The sequence below is a fragment of the Dipodomys spectabilis genome, unplaced genomic scaffold (genome assembly GCF_019054845.1).
Source record: "Dipodomys spectabilis isolate Male_0828 unplaced genomic scaffold, ASM1905484v1 ptg000108l, whole genome shotgun sequence".
In the NCBI taxonomy this organism is placed as follows: domain Eukaryota; kingdom Metazoa; phylum Chordata; class Mammalia; order Rodentia; family Heteromyidae; genus Dipodomys; species Dipodomys spectabilis.
The window spans coordinates 21,367,940-21,383,298 of NW_024870785.1; the positions used below are offsets into that span (position 1 = coordinate 21,367,940).

Genomic DNA, 15,359 nt, shown 5'->3' on the forward strand with positions numbered 1-15,359 from the left:
CTGGACTCTGTCCCTAAGGTCTGGGCTCAAGACTAGCACTCTACCACTTGAGTCACAGCACCACTTCCGGCTTTTTTCTTTTTGCTTATGTGGTGCTGAGGAATCGAACCCAGGGCCTCATGCATGCAAGGCAAGCGCTCTACCACTGAGCCACCTTCCCAGCCCCGCACTCTACAACTTGAGCCATAGCTCCACTTCCAGCTTTTTCTGTTTATGTGGTACTGAGAAACCTAACCCGGGGCTTCATGCATGCAAGGCAAGCGCTCTACCACTAAGCCACATTCCCAGCCTTAGGGCATGCATTCTTTCCAGCTCAAGGCTAGCACTCTACCACTTGAGCCGTACTTCTACTTCTGCCTTTTTGCTGGTTAACTAGAGATAAGAATCTCACAGATTTGCCGGGCGCCCGTGGCTCACACCTGTAATCCTAGCTACTTAGGAGGCTGAGATCTGAGGATAGTGGTTCAAAGCCAGCCCAGGCAGGAAAGTCCGTGAGACTCTTATCTCCAATAAACCACCAGAAAACCGGAAGTGGCGCTGTAGCTCAAGTGGTAGAGTGCTCACCTTGAGCTGAAGAGCTGAGGGACAGCGCCCAGGCCCAGAGTTCAAGCCCCATGACCGACAAAAAAAAAAATAAAAAAAAAAGAATCTCACAGATTTGTCTATCTGGGCTTGTCTTTGAACAGTGATCCTCTGATCTCAGCCTCCTAAGTAGCTAAGATTACAGGTGTGAGTTACTGACGCTTAATGATTCTTCATTTTCAAAGTCAAACTTACACTATTCTTTGGTCCTGTACAATTAAATTTACATCAACAAAATAGGTGAAGTGAAGATGATTTTATGTAACTTCAAGTACAAGTTAGGAAAGACTAAGAGTGTCAATGGTAGCTGGCTTTGTGCTTCATAAGAACCTTACAGAAAAATTCAACCAATGCTAGAATCATCTAAAAGCAGATCATGTCAACCAGTCAAGAATCCAAGAAGCCTACTATGGTGGGGCATAACTATAGTCCTAGTATTTGGGAGGCTCAGGCAGGAGATCTCAAAAAGAGACTTGCGTTTGCTCTCAAGGCTGATGGTCTATCACTTCACTATAGCTCCACTTTCAGCATTTTGGTGGGTAATTAGAGAAAAGAGTCTCAGACTTTTTTGCTTGGGCTGGTTTGAAACTGTGATCCTTAGAGCTCAGCCTCCTGAGTAGCTAGGATTGCAGGTGTGAGCCACTGGCTCACCCAGGTGATACACAGGATTTTTTCTTTTTTTAATTTAAAGATTAAAGAAAAGCCAAGCATCAGTGGCTCACATCTATAATCCTAGCTACTCAGGAAGCTGAGGTCTGAGGATCATGGTTCAAAGCTAGCCTAGCTGGTAAAGCCAATGAAATTCTTTTGTTGTTGTTGGTTGTAGGGCTTGAACTCCAGGCCTGGGTGCTGTCTCTGAGCTCTTTTGCTCAAGGATAGCACTCTACCATTTTGAACCACAGTGCCACTTCTGGTTTTCTGGTGGTTAATTGGAGGTAAGAGTCTCACAAACTTTCCTGCCTGGGCTGGCTTTGAACTGCAATCCTTACAGGTATAAGCCAGGGGAGCCCAACCTGCCCATGAGATTCTTATTTCCAATTAACTACCAAGCAAGCTGGAAGGGGAGCTGTGGCTCAAGTGGTATACGGCTAGGCTTGAGCAAAGAAGTTTAGGGACAACACACAGGCCCTGAGTTCAAGCCCTAGCACTGGGGCTACACACACATACAAGATTAAAGAAGGTCTGGGGATGTGGCTTAGTGGTAGAGTGCTTGCCTAGCATGCATGAAGCCCTGGGGTTCAATTCCTCAGAAATAGCCAGAAGTGGCGCTATGATTCAAGTGGTATAGCGCTAGCCTTGAGCACAGAGAGGCTCAGGGACAGAGCCCAGGCCCTGAGTTCAAGCCCCAGGACTAGCAAAAAAAAAAAAAAAAAGATTAAAGAAAACTGGAATCTTCTATAGCGATAGAATCATGCTTATTTTGAGGGCTCAGTTTTGTCTCATTGTTCTAAAATAGTACCCTGTCATAAACCTGCTTAATAGATCAGAAGACCAGCGAGTAGCTGAACATACTTCTGCGTGGTTAGGAAAACCACATTACTGAACCGTTAGTCGCTGGCTTGTGACATTTACAAGAACCATTGCGATTTTCCCATAAGTACTGCAAAAAAAAAAAATTTTTTTTTAAATTAAAAATCCTTCAAGTTTCCACTTGTGTGTAGGAATGGAGGAAAGTAGCTCAGAGTAACCTTGAGTGGCTATGAAGTGTTTACAAATGTTTTGAGATAGGCAGATAAGCAGGTCTTACGGACACGGCCTACACAGTTATCACCAGCCATGTGCAGTCTCAGGAGAAATTTCAGAGTATCAGGGTGGTCCACATGTTACTATTTGGCATTTCGATTTCATGTCAGAATCAAAACAGAAAAAAAAATTGGAAATTCAATGAGTCATCTGTGGCCTGCAAAAAATGAGGCCTCCCTCCTCAAAAAAAAAAAAAAAAAAAACCCAACAACAACCAGTAATTAACATATTTTTGAGAAGCAAACTTCAGTTTTGGTTTTAGAGCACGACTGCAGCTATTCCTTTGTTCATGTAGTTCAAGGATGTAGATATTTAGAGTTTATTTTTAGGGGCTTATGTGCCCACAATGATTTTTTTTTTAAATCTTCAAATGGGTATACAATGGAGGTAACAATTTAACAAGTCCATTTATATGTCCAGTTCATCTTTTCTGGCCATATGTTTTGTCAAGACGATGTACAGAGGAATTACAGTTACATAAGAAAGGTAATAAGTACAAGTCTTGTCAACCAGTTCATCTTTTTTTAAAAAATATATTTCTATTTTCTTTAGGTAATTGTACAAAGGAGTTGCTATTCATCAGAGCAGTTTATGAAGACAGTGACTCTAGATCAACGTCTTTTAACATTTTACCCACCTCTGCCCTTACTTTTTGCCTAATTCATTTTGATCAAAGTTACCCCTTCCATCATTTTCCCTCATCTCCCAGAGTCTGGGTTCTGAGTCCTTGAGTTTTTATGCTCTATCATTTGAGCCACAGCTCCCCTTCCAGCTTTTTGGTGGTTAACTAGAGGTAAGAGTCTCCCAGACTCTCCTGACTGGAGCTGGCTCTGAACAGTGATCCTCAGATCTCAGCTGATGCCTAACTGCTGATTGGGTGATGACTTAATTACCCGGCTGTGACAATGTTACAGCAAGTGAACCTCTATGATGTAGAAAGCATTCCTCTGAAACAGCCATAGCTTTCTTAGTGGGCCACAACACAAGCGTCTAGCAAGCATGGCTTTGTTTAGTCCATTTTGATCGACTAAGTTTTTAACCAGGCCGTATTCTATTTCAAGGTCATTGTATTGCAAAACCTTGCTGTGTGGTTGTAACATAGCCTTGTCTGTTGTAACCCAGAGAGGAAAGAGGAAAAGAGAGAGGGGGGCGGGGGGGGGGGAGCATGAGAAAACCTGAGAGAGCACGAGAGAGAGCAAAAGAGATTGAAGAGCACACTGTGTAACTTTCTCATGAAGGTTTCTTAGTAGATAACTTGATTTGTGAAGCAAAATACTGTAAGTCTTTTGATTATCTAACTATACAAGGTTTTACTTTATTTTAGCCAAATATTAGGGTGGTTCTTTGCAAAGACTTGAAAGTTATTTGTGTGTGTGTGTGTGTGTGTGTGTGTGTGTGTGTGTGTTTGCATCAGTACTGGGGTTTGAACTCAGGGTCTGGGTTCTGTCCTTTAGCCTTTTCTGCCATGGCTGGCACTCTACAACTTGAGCCACAGCTGCACTTCTGACACGTGAAATTTTTAGACAAAATTGGATAAAGAGCAAGTGGTCATCTAAATACATGACTTTCATCTTGACAGTGCGAGAATTACGAAGGCTAATGAAATAGCAATGGTTGATCATCACTTACAGGATGTAAATGAGGTATGTACTTCTATGTCATTCCTTTTAGGGTTTCAAGGTTTGAAATGGACGTGAAGGATAAAAAGAATGAGAGGCACTGAGCATGAGAGGCTTTGAACCTCAATCCTCAGATCTCAGCCTCCTGAGGAGCTAGGATTACAGGTGTGAGCCATGGGCTCCAGGCCCCCTTTACCTTGAGATGGCACTCCTTTGGAGGTAACCACCACCATCTAAGGCAACAAGATCCCCTTAGAGTGACCTTCAGGTCTGAGCAGCTACAGGGCAGCAGTCATAAATCCTAGTCCACCGATGAAGCCCCTGGTCCTCAGGTCCACAGGAGGGTCTCTGCTTCCTAGTCCCTTCTAGCCCCTTCTAGCCTCAGTAGGTCATATAGGTCATCTCAGGCAATAGCTGGCATTTCTTCTCGCTTCTCTCTTGCGGGAAGGGGTCTTCCCAAGCCCTTTACTAGCAATAAAACTTTTCTTTGTTCTTTGTACCTGAATGTCTGGTTTTTCGGTAAAGTCTAATATGAGAAAGTCTCAATGAAAGATAGTAGGGGGGGGGAAGGGAGGAAGGGAAAAAGGGGGAGGGGGAGGTGGAAGAGGAGGTAAGGAGGAGAGGGGGAGAGGGAGGGAGAAGGGGAGACAGGGAGAGAGAGGAAGAGACAGAGAGAGAGTGTGAAGGAATGGGAAAGGGCCTTTTTTCCCCTTTAGCTGAGGATTTCATTAGGAGACCTGGCCATGAGGTAGCTCATGTTTGTTTTGCTTTGCCTTCTGTTTTTCTTGGTTTTCTTCACAACTGAGATACTATTAAGATACCAACAAATTCTAGCCCTTTGGGGGGATATTGTCTTGGGGAGAGGAAACCTGACCTTTTAGTTTCTGTTAACTAGGTCTCTTCTGCTTCAAACCCAACTTCAGTACATCTTACCATTTTCCCCTCTTGAGTATTTTATAATCAAGACTGTAATTGTTTGAAAGACTTCTCTGATATCTCATTGCATGACCCATAATTCATTTTGTGAATAGTTGTCCCAGTTCTTAATTACATAGCTTCTAACAACCTATGGATATGGGTAGAATTGCTGTTAATTATCATCATTATCAGAAGCATTCAGGTCTATATATATCCACTCAAGTGAGTACTTACAAAGGAAATTCCACATACATTCCCTTTCCTCAATCAGCTACTAATAACCCTGACAAAAGACAATTAGCTTCTGAACAGATTGAACAGATTTCCTGCTTCGCCCTCCCCCCCACTTTTTTTTTGCTGGTCCTGGGGCTTGAACTCAGGGTCTAGGCACTGTCTCTGAGTCTCTGAGCTTCTTTGTGTTCAAGGCTAGCGCTCTACCACTTGAACCACAGCACCATTCCCAGTTTTCTCTGAGTACTTATTAGAGGTAAGAGTCTCATGGCTTTTCCTGCAAGCCTGGGCAGGAAAGTCTGTGAAATTCTTATCTCTAATTAAACACTAGAAAACCAAAGTGGCACTCTGGCTCAAGGGATAGAGTACTTCCCTTGAGCTGAACTCTGAGTGCCCAGGCTCAGAGTTCAAGCCCCATAGCCAACAACAACAACAAAAAAAAAAAAGAAGAAGAAAAGAAAAAAAAAGGTAAAGGGGGGCTGGGGGCCGATTATTTACAGCCTTTTAAATGCGCCTAGTGGGGCTGGGAAGGTGGCTCTGTGGTAGAGCGCTTGCCTTGCATGCTCGAGGCCCTGGGTTCGATTCCTCAGCACCACATAAGCAAAAAGAAAAAAGCCGGAAGTGGTGCTGTGGCTTAAGTGGTAGAGCACTAGCCTTGAGCTGAAGAGCTGAGGGACAGTGCCCAGGGCCAGAGTTCAGGCCCCATGACCGGACCCCAAAAAAAAAAAAAAAATTAAATGCACCTTGTGTTGCCCAAGAAAAGGGCATGCTAAGCTATAGGGAAGGAGCTCATTAGGCTAACATATATAATTTTTAACCTACAAGCCAGTGCCAGTGGCTCATCTTTTGTAATCCTAGCTACTCAGGAAGCTGAAATCTAAGGCTTTTGGTATAAAGCTAGTCGGAGCAGGAAAGTCTGTGATATTCTTCTTTCTAATGAACTACCAAAAATGCCAGAAGTAGAGCTATGGTTCAAATGGTAGAGTGCTAGCCTTGAGCACAAAAGCTCAGAAAAGAGAATGCCCAAGCCCTGAGTTTGAGCCCCAGGATTGGCACAAAAATAAACAAATAAATAAAATAAGAACCTACAAAACGTTTCTCTGAAGATTGGAATGTTAACTTCCCATTTCAAAGAGTGTATGTAGGGCCAAAAAAAATGAGGTGTTTCTTCCCCCCTCCTGGCCCCCCATCCCCTGCTGGTCAATTGCGGGGCTTGAACTCAGGGCCTGGGAGCTGCCCTTGAGCTCCTTCTGCTCAAGGCTAGCACTCTACTACTTGAGCCACAGCACCACTTCCAGCTATCTATCTGATGGTTAATTGGAGATAAGAGTCCCATGGACTTTCCTACCTGGGCTGGCTTGGAACCATGATTCTCAGATCTCAGCCTCCTGAGTAGCTAGGATTACAGGAATGAGCCACTGGCACCTGGCTGAGGTTTGTTTTTTGTTTGTTTTGTTTTTGGCTTCATAGAAAAGATCCCCTGGAACTACAAGCTACTAATCATGTCCAAAGACACTGTCTCTTCACAAACAACACATATATCATTGTCTTTCCTGCTCCAGTTTCAGGGAGAGACAGAACTTTCTCTGCAGCTGCTTCACATCTGGAACAAAGCCATGCTGTATATTCTAGGCACTCACTTAAGCCCCACATCTTATCCTCTGCCACTGCATGTGGTACAGAAAAGAAGCAAAGTCTTTTAAAAGACACCTTGGACCTACCCAGACAGCAGAACCCATCTATCCACTTGCCCTAGAGCCTCATTTGCTCAAATTGGCTTCTATTCATTTATTCAAATTCTTTAATTTTGCCAGGCACCTGTAATCCTAAGTTACTCAGAGGCTAAGAGCTGAGGATCTCGATTCAAAGCCATCCCAGGCAGGAAGGTCCATAAGACTCTTATCTCCAGTTAACAAGCAAAAAGCCAGGAGTAGAGGTGTGGTTCAAGTGGCAGAGCACCAGCTTTGAGCATAACCGCTAGCGATAGCACTCAGGCCATGAGTTCAAGTCCCAGTACCAGCACACATATGCATACACACACATACACACACACCAAACAAAAATTCTTTAATTTCTTTGTTCTGAGATGGACATTGTCAATTCTTCCCCAAATATGCATGTGTGTAATATGTATGTGTGAACTGGAGCTTGAACTCAGCCTCAAGCTCTTCTTTAGCTTTTTCATTCAAAGTTGGTGCTCTACCACTTGAACCACATTTCCACTTCGGGCTTTTTGCTGGTTAACTAGAGATAAGAGTCTAGGGGCGGGGCTGGGAAGGTGGCTCAGTGGTAGAGCGCTTGCCTTGCATGCATGAGGCCCTGGGTTCGATTCCTCAGCACCACATAAGCAGAAAAAAAAGCCGGAAGTGGCATTGTGGCTCAAGTGGTAGAGCGCTAGCCTTGAACTGAAGAGCTGAGGGACAGCACCCAGGCTCAGAGTTCAGGCCCACGACTGGACCTCCCCCCCAAAAAAAGAAAGAATCTGGGGGCAATTTTTTGTCTGAGTTGTCTTTGAACTGTGATCCTCAGATCTCAACCTCCTGAGTAGTGAAATTAGATGGGAGTCACCAGTTCAAGTTTCATCTTTAACTCTTTCCAACAGACTAACCTACTTCAACTTTCCTGTTGCTATGGAAACTCTTGCATATTATCAGTTTATGTCTATTTTGTGTTAGTGTAGTTCCTTATGAATAGGCTCACTGTGTTCTGTCCGTATGATTTGTTTTGTGTTGTTTTTTCTGTCAAGGACTCAGTAATATTCTGAAGTTCTGTTTTTCCTTTAAAATAGAGTATTAGTTTTAGTATTAAAAATCCTTGGACATCAGATTTTGTAGATTAAATTCACACAAGCAAGTTGTTAGATTTCATTTATGTTCCTTCAGAAAAATAAAACTAAAGCTAAGTGAATCAAGTGAAAGGTCAGCCAAGCGTGGCAGTGCAAGCTGTAATCCCTGCACTCAGTAGGAAGGGGCAGGAGGGCCGTGAGTTCAGGCTAGCCTGGGCTGGCGTGTGTGTGTGTGTGTGTGTGTGTGTGTGTGTGTGTCTCTCTCTGTCTCCACCCCCACAAAGGGTTAAACATTCTAGCAAAGAAAACCTCCAAACCAAACCCACTCCTTATCCTAATTTATAGTTTCACTACTGGCTACATTCTTTTTCTGCTTACTTTTTTTAGTTTGTTCCTTGGATCTATTTCTTACATTTTTTTTTAATATACTAACACTAATCTCTACTTTCTCCTTCTAAATGAAGCCCAAACATGGGGTTTTGCCGGGCGCCTTTGGCTCACGCCTGTAATCCTAGCTACTCAGGAGGCTGAGCTCTCAGGATTGAGGTTCAAAGCCAGTCCATACAGGAAAAGTCTGTGAGACTCTTATCTCCAATTAATCACCAGAAAATCAGAAGTGGCTCTGTGGCTTAAGTGGTAGAGCACTAGCCTTGAGCTAAAGAGCTCAGGGACAGTGCTCAGGCCCCGAGTTCAAGCCCCATGACTGACCAAAAAATTTAAAAAGTGGGGTTTGTGGTTGTTGTTTGAAAGAGGGTCTCCATGTGTATACAGGCTGGCTTAGGATTCACTACATAGCCCAGACTGGCCTTGAAAGTGTAATCTTTCTGCCTCAGCCTCCTGAGTGCTGGAATTACAGGTAAGCATTACCATGCCTGGCACAAAAGAGTGTGAGTTGGGCACCACTGTCCTATCCCTGTAAAACCTAGCTACTCAAGGAGTAGAGATTTAGAAGATCGAGGTTCAAAGCCAGCCTGGGCAGAAAAGTCTTTGAAACTTCATCCCCAAAATAAACAGCAAAAAGCCAGGCTAGAAATATGGCTCAAGTGGTAGAGTGCCAGCTAAGTGAGCAAGACGAGCAAGCACAGGACCCTGAGCTCAAGCCCAGCTACTGGGACAAAAATAGTGTTTTGAAGATCCTGGAATGTAAAGATCTCTGTATCGCTTTTTATCGTCTTCTGTCCTTTAACTATTAATGTGAAGCTAGTATTAAGCCATGAGACCATATTTAGTCAACACAATACCTTGACTAACTTTTGTTTAATACCCTCTTTCTGCTTGAAGAGCATAACCATTTTATAGCTGGGAAGTAAAGAGAATTCTTCATCATTTTCAAGGTAGTAAAGAAGATTTATTAATAATTCAACCTTTGACACACTTTCTTGGTTTAAATTTTGATGAAAGCTTACAAAACATTATTAGTTATCAGGGAAAGTCAAATTAAAATGACAGTAAGCCAGGCACCAGTGGCTCATGCCTGTAATCCTAGCTACTGATAAGGCTGAGATCTGATGATCCAGGTTGGAAGCCAACCAGGTAGAAAAGTCTATGAGTGAGACTCTAATTAACGACCAAAAATTACTAACAGAAGTGGAGCAAGTAGTAGAGCACTAGCTTTGAGCACAAAAGCTCAAGGACAGCATCCAGGCCCTGAGTTCAAGCCTCAGGACCAGCACAAAACAAACAAAAAACTAAAATGATATCATAGATACCATTAAAAATGTCCACCCCACTATACACACACACACACACACACACACACACAGAGCAATCAAAACCATCAAATTAACTCAAATCAATGGTATGGCAACTTTGAAGACCAATGACAACTTCTTTCTTTTGTGCCAGTACTGGAGTTTGTTCTCAGGGTCTTACATTCTCACTTGGTCTTTTCACTCAGGGCTAGTGCTCTGCCACTCCTCCACTTCCAGCTTTTTGCTAGTTAATTGGAAATAAAAGTCTCGTAGACTTTATTGTCTGGGCTGGTTTCGAACCACATTCCTTAGACCTCAGCCTCCTGATTACAGGTACCTGGCTTATTATATACCCCTTCGAAAGGAATGAATGGCAGGAGAGCTTAATGAATCTAGACTAGACTTCAGTGTTGTTTTCAGGGCATGCAACTTATTAGTTGTGAAAACAGTGGAAGGAAAAATGGATAATGTTCCAATACCTCACCCAAACACTCATCATTGGAATGTTTACATTCCCTGAGCCATTAAATTCTGACCAATATTTTCCTTCTAAATAAGAGGAAGTGGTCTTATTAACTGTTATTTTTCTGCTTCCTGATGGAAAGATAAAGTTGAAAATGTTTTGCTCTTGCATGTAGATAGATATTCTGCAGGAATGACTCATTGAACACATTTGAAGTCTGAAAAGCTGGAACACACAGAAAAGTTATACACAAAAAAAAATCCCATGCACTCACAGGAATTTCATTAATCACTTTTTTTTGCATTTGTTCATTTACTTTCTACAAATAACAACACAATGCTATAGGTGTGGCCCCAACCTCATCCCATTTCCCTTGCTGTGTTGTCTTGTATTTGGGAGATTTGTTTATTCTGACAGATGTTAGTAGATTTGTTTTTATTAATGTATAGAATTCTACTGCAACAATAAACCATAGTTCTCCTAAACCATAGTTCTCCTGGTTTTTGTTCAATCAACAATACACCAGTGAACATCCCAGTGTTCCTTAGTTCAGATACGCAGGAGTTGTCGAATTTTCAAGCTTTTAGTGTGTATGTTTCCATTGGGCCTTGAATTGTTGCTTAGCTTTTTTGCACAAGGCTGGTTCTCTATTACTTGAGCCATTTAAACCACAGTTCAACTTCCAGCTTTTTCCTGGTTAACTGGAGATTAGTCTCATGGACTTTCCTATCTAGGCTGGCTTTGAACTACAATCCTGGATATAAAAACTTGCAGGGCTGTGGTTGGTACACACAGAGGAAGAATACCATTTCTAGTAGACAGTAAGATGAGGCTATAACTGGACTGCTGGCAAAACCTCATGGAAGTTTGCAGGAAAACCATAATACAAGAGGCTTTAACTTTAGCCTGGTACCAGTGGCTCACTCCTATAATTGTAGTTACTTGGGATGCTGGGATCAGAGGACTGCAGTTCAAAGCCAGCCCAGACAGAAAAGTCTGTGAGATTCTTATCTCCAATTAACTAGCAAAAAGCCAAGAAGGTATGGCTCAAGTAATAAAGTGCCAGCCTTGAGTGAAAAAGCCAAGACAGAATGAGAGATTGTGAGTTCAAGCTCCAGATACACACACACAGGCTCTAAGTTTAAATCTTTATTATTATTATTATTTCCAGTCCTGGGGCTTGAACTCAGGGCCTGGGCTCTGTCCCTGAGCTTCTTTTTGCTCAAGGCACTCTACTACTTGAACCATTTGAGCCATAGTGCCACTTCCAGCCTTTTCTGTTTGTGTGATACTGAGGAATCGAACCTAGGGCTTCATGCAGGCTAGGAAAGCACTGTACCACTAAGCCACATTCCCAGCCCTAGAGCTTTATTATTAAAAGTCTCTTCTTGCCAGGTGCCAGTGGCTCACATGTGTAATCCTAGCTACTCAGGAGGCTGAGATATGAGGATCATGGCTCAAAGCTAGCCTGGATAGGAAAGTCTGTGACACTCTTATCTCCAATTATCCACCAAAAAGCGGGAAATAGAACTGTGGTTCATGTAGTAGAACAATAGACGAGCAACAGAGCTCAGGGACAAGGTCCAAACCTTGAGTCCAAGCTCCAAGACCAACACACACACACATACAGACACACACAGACACATACAGACAGACAGACAGACAGACAGACACAGACACACACACACACACACACACACACACACACACACACACAATCTATTCTTCTTATCTTGAGTAAGCTAATTGTGGAAATTTTTCCCTTCCAGATTAACTTTGACCTCCTTATAACTAAATGACCCATTTACTTGTGTGCATGTATGTGGAAAAGAGGAATAAATGTCCTTTATTTGTTTTATCTTTTTTGGAAAGAATCTTACGATGTAGCCCAGGGCTGTCTTTGTACTTGTGATCATCCTGCCTTAATCTCCAGAGTGCTGAGATTACAGGTGTGAACCACTTCACCTGGCTTGAATACTTTCATGGGCAGCAGAGGCTTGAATGTGGTCAATATGAAAGCATTGTCAGTTCCAAATGAGATACCATGTCTAACTCCCTGAAAAGAGGTAAGGGGACACAGAGACAGAGGTAACACTGACATTAGAAATTGAACTTTCCATTAAGAATAGAAAGAAACTGGGCACAGGTGGCTTACACCTATAATCTTGGCTGCTCAGGAGGCTGAGATCTGAGGATTGTTGTTCAAAGCTAGCCCAGGCAGGAAAGTTCCTGAGACTCTTATCTCTTCCCAAAAAAACTACCGAAAAATCCAGAAGTGGAGCTGTGGCTCAAGTGGTAGAACACTAACCTTCAGCAAAAAAGCTCAGGGACAGCACCCAGGCCCTGAGTTCAAGTCCAGGACCAGCATACACACACACACACACACACACACACACACACACACACACACACACACACACACACACACACACACACACACACACACACACACACACACACACACACACAGAGAATAGAAAGAAAGAGGACAAGAAAGCTAGCTACTTCACAGTGTGTCTGGAACAACTGATCTTATATCTTTTTTTAGAAAGATCAGCTTGGCAACAAGGGGATAAATGGATTAAAGAAGGGGAAAGACAGGAGGAAGGAAATCCAATTACACACTGCTGCAAATTTCAGGTAAAAATAAAATGAAGTGGGTTTGAACTAGGTCAGCAGGAGAAAAATGGAAAAGTGACTAAGGAAGAATACTACTGATACCAAGGAGGTGATGGATATCTATCTATCTATCTATTGACATATATATATATATATATATACAGAGAGAGAGATAGATAGATATGCATCTATAGCTATCTATCTAAAGATATATATAGTTATCTATTTTTCTACTTATACATAGATAAATATAGGTGCTGGGAAGGTGGCTCAGTGGTAGAGTGCTTGTCTTGCATGCATGAGGCCCTGCGTTCGATTCCTCAGCACCACATAAGCAGAAAAAGTCGGAAGTTGGGCTGAGGCTCAAGTGGTAGAGCGCTGGTCTACAGCTGAAGAGCTGGGGGACAGTGCCCAGGCCCAGAGTTCAGACCCCACAACCGACAAAAACAAACAAACACAAAGCATAAATATATATAGATACTGATGTATACATATAATATCTATGAATATATATTATATACGTATATTAGTGGTACTAGATTTTGAACTCAAGTCTTCAAACTTACTAGGTAGGTGCTCTACCACTTGAGCCACAACTCCAGCCTTTTTTGCTCTTATTTTTCAGATAGGGTCTTGCCTCTTTGCTCAGGCTTGTCTGAACCAAGATTGTTCTTATTTATGTCTCCCCTCTAACTGGGATAAGAATTTTGTCAATTTGTTTCCTTAGTGTGCCTCAAACCACCATCCTACTGATTTCCAGCTCTCAAGCAGCTGGGATTACAAATTTGAGCCATGAAGGCTAGCTAGCAGTTAGTTTTGATGATCGATTAGGTGTCAAGGAATGAGGGAAAAGAAGAGTTGGTGACTCATAAATTTTGACTTTATGGCTAGGTGCATTGTGGGTACTATTCATGAGCTCAGAGAAGCTGGGAGCAAGTGATTCATATCCTCAATCCTAGCTATTGAGGATGTGAGATCTGAGATTGAGTTTTGAAGGTAACCTGGGTAAAAGTCTGTGAAACTCTTATTTCCAATTCACTAAGCCAAAAGTGGAGGGGTAGCTCAAATGACAGAGTACCAGCTTTGAGTGAAAAAGCTAAGGAAGAATTTCTAGGTCCTGAGTGTCTGTCTGTCTGTCTGTCTGTCTGTCTCTCTCTCACATACATACACACGAGTGTGCACGCACACACACAATTAGAGAATACAAGGGTAATAGGTCACACACACACAATTAGAGAATACAAGGACAATAGGTTTGGGGCAGAGATAATGAGTCACCTTTGAAAATGCTGGCTTTCCCAGCACTCACCATGGAGGTGGCCTGTGCCAGAATGGTGGGCAGCTGCCGTGCCACTTTGAGCCCAGGTGAGATGGAGAAGCACCTGCTGCTCCTGTCTGAGCTGCTGCCAGACTGGCTTAGTCTGCACCGTGTCCACACTGACACCTACATCAAGCTGGACAAGGCTGCTGACCTGGCGGACATCGCTGGGCGGCTGGCCCAGCAGGCCCGTGCGGAGGGGCTGAGCTGAGCTGCCACGAGAGCCCCCTCATGCCCATGCTTGCTCTCTGCCAGCAGGCGTCTCCAGGTCCCAGCCAGGCAGTCCTGCACCCTGGCCAGGGCCTCATGTCTCTGCTGCTGTGGCAGGTGCTGCTGGAGGTCATAACAGAACGTGATTGTCACAGATGCCCCCCAGATACCCATTGCCTATCCTGGAGCAAACTGATATCAGGGTGGAGGAAAATTGCTGTCCATCCCCAAGGCCTGTGGGTGGCCTTCACCCTGAGCAATTCAACATCCAAGGTTTACTTAGATAGGCTTGAAGCTAAGACCAAACTGCGTCAGATGTCAGGAACTTGCAGACTTGTGTTTAGGTTTGAGAGCAATTAATGATGAGGGTCTAACCATAGATTATTTTCTACGTTTTGGGCTGAAATAGCTTGTAAAAATTGAGATCGCTTAGTTTTTTTATTTTGCTCTAAGCATTTCAGTAGGACCTGTAGTATGGCTTGATCTGTTAAACTTTAAAATAAACATTCCCAATATCTGAAAGAAAAAAAAAAAAAAAAGAAAATGCTGGCTTTCAAGGATATGTGGGACTGAGATATATGAAGTCAGTTCAATATGAAATCCTGAACTGTAGATGAAATGTGGATTTATGATGTGTTTGTTGCCTATTGTAAGGAATATAAATATATATATATATATATATATATATATATAATACACGTATATGGATAATAGAAGGTTTTTTTCCCTTCATTTTCATTCTTTTCAATTGCAGGTGTTTCCCTTTGTTGGCAGAGTTCCAAGCTTTGACCAGAAATAGGGCATCCCTGCTGTCTAACTCTGCAGCTGTACGTGTGGGCCAATCAATAAAAAAGTCTTACAGGGTCTGATTGCTTAGCTTCATAGTCCCCAGGTATCCAGATACCTCACAGATGAGAAAAATCAGTACAGACATCCAACCTTCTCAATTATTTGAACTCCCAAAGAGAATCAAGTTATGGGAACAATTTATGAGCATCTCTGATAAATATTCAAAGAAAACACAAAACAGATGCCTTGCTTGCCTTGTATTCATCTCAGAATTAACTTCCATTTCATACTCCAAACAATTATGGTTTATAGAAAGTCTGGAGGGGCCAATGGTTCATGTCTATAATCCCAGCTACTCAGGAGGCTGAGATCTTAGGATCGAGGTTCAAAG

The 15,359-nt window shown here is 42.8% G+C and overlaps 1 long non-coding RNA gene across 1 annotated transcript; it reads left to right on the forward strand.

The window, feature by feature from the left end:
- Positions 1–3,808: 3,808 nt before the first annotated feature.
- Positions 3,809–15,045, forward strand: LOC122114655. The gene is made up of 2 exons (XR_006148593.1): positions 3,809–3,968; positions 14,934–15,045. It is a non-coding gene; the product is annotated as an uncharacterized LOC122114655 (long non-coding RNA).
- Positions 15,046–15,359: the final 314 nt, after the last annotated feature.